Below are 2,245 nucleotides of genomic sequence, written 5' to 3'. Positions count from 1 at the left end.
GGAGGGTAGAGGGAGAGTGGGTTGGAAAGAGGGAACCGATTACAAGGAACTATATGTGACCTCCTCCCTGAGGGACAGACAACAGAAAAGTGGGTGAAGGGAGATGTTGGAAGGGCAAGATATGACAAAATAATAATTTATAAATTATCAAGGGCTCATGAGAGAGGGGGGAGCAGGGAGGGAGTGGAAAAAATGAGGATCAAATGCCGGGGGCTTGGGTGGAGAGGAAATGTTTTGAGAACAATGAGGGCAATGAATGTACAAATGTGCTTTACACAATTGATGTATGTATGGATTGTGATAAGAGTCGTATGAACCCCTAATGAAATGATTTAAAAAAAAGAGAATAGAAATTGCTCTCCATAAAGAGAGAGAACTAAGGGCCTTACAGGTCCAATTGATTTATTTACATATTCTAAGCCCATGCCTATCTCCTCTAACTCCATGCTGTCATCCAAATGCTGTCTTCCATGCAGTCACCACCGGCCCTTTGCACATTCCCTACTTTCTACTTGGAAAACTCTTCCTCCTTTTTGTTGACCAGTTAGCCTTACTCATCCTTCTCACTCAAGTCAGGCACTAAGTTCTGAGAGAAGTCTTCCCATACTTACCTGGTCAAGCTAATGCCCCCTTATAAGCTCTTACAATATGTGTACCTTAAGGATACCACTTATCTCTGTCTGTCCCACCCTAGTCTGGCAACCTCATGATGACGGTCAATGTGTGTATTGTTTTCATCATTTTATCTCTAGAGCCAATCCATTGCTCTTATAAAATTGATGTTCAGTTATCATGTTAGCAGGTAATCAGTTCAAAGAAAGATAAGCCTTAGAATGTTAAATCAATTTTATGTTGTAAAATTACTAAATAAAACTAAAATGAGGAACTGCGAAGAATATGTACTTGGCTCAGTAGACCTCACAGCCAATGACTGGTGTAATGAAAACTGGGCTCCATAAAGGTTCATCTTGTAGCCACACAAAGGAAGATTGGCAGAGGAGGGCGACCAACTACATGATTACCACAACAACCCAGTTGAGAGCTCATGTGAACTTGAGTTCTGCTAGAGACACCAAATATGAAACATAAAGGAACAGAAGAATATACACGGTGGAGTCTGGGTCCTCAGAACCATGTAAGTAATGAAATACAGGGAACAGCCTAAAGACCCGGGTTTGTATTGTAGGTGATAACAGATTGCTCACTTAGAAAGGATGTGGTGAAACCCATATAAAATTATACACTAAGTACAAAAAAACCCAAATATGCCTTGCTTACTGGGTACACTAGCCCTCCTAAAAGGTATAAATTTGAAAAGAGGTTTTAATTCAAAGGAAGGTGCAGCCAGACCTAGAAGAAGAAGCTGTGATGTGGTGGAAATGTGTTGACTAAATATTAGGAAGTAAGCACAAGTGTGCCTATGCTTACCTTGTTTTCTGGGTAATCTTACACTTATGGCAACAGACTCTCTCAATCAATGGCATCAGGAACATCACTGCCCCATTCAAAGATAGCAGCCAGGTACTCTACTTTGAATGTTTTTTGTTTTGCACAATCCCGGAAAAAAATCCAATCTCTTGAATCTGTTTTCTAAAACACCTTTTCCCTGTCTCCCATGCCAGAGCTCTGACTAGTAATTTCTCCCATCCGGTTATCATTCTGGCACACCTACATTTTACATATCTGGGTGTATTCCAATTTCATTGCATAAGCCATGGCTGAACTGGTTGGAACCTGTATAATGACCTGTTTAGTCGCAGCTGCCTGGGTCACTCCCTATCCCATGCCCTGAACACTCCCTCAGGGATTGCTTATGATTCAGCTAGAAAGAAGGTCTCAAAGAAGTCAAACCCCTCCAATGTTTCTTCTTCAAACCCCCTGAATCCCTGCTAGGAAAACCAACCATTTTCAGTAAATTAAATCACTTTCAATTTTAACAAAGTCCTTTCCAAAGCTTTTTCTTTTTCTTTTTTTCTTTTCTTTCAATTGTATTAAGCATTTTGTGTGTGTGGTAATATATCTTTTTTGAATCGTTCTATTAGGGGCTCATATGGCTCTTATCACAACCCATACATACATCAATTGTGTAAAGCACATTTGTACATTCATTGCCTTCGTCGTTCTCAAAACATTTGCTCTCCACTTAAGCTCCTGGCATCAGATCCTCATTTTTCCACTCCCTCCCTGCTCCCCCCTCCCTCATGAGCCCTTGATAATTTATTAATTATCATTTTGTCATATCTTG

Source organism: Echinops telfairi, unplaced genomic scaffold (assembly GCF_000313985.2).
Source record: "Echinops telfairi isolate 266 unplaced genomic scaffold, ASM31398v2 ScPeMD7_7416;HRSCAF=8454, whole genome shotgun sequence".
Classification (NCBI taxonomy): domain Eukaryota; kingdom Metazoa; phylum Chordata; class Mammalia; order Afrosoricida; family Tenrecidae; genus Echinops; species Echinops telfairi.
This window is presented reverse-complemented; position numbering follows the sequence as displayed.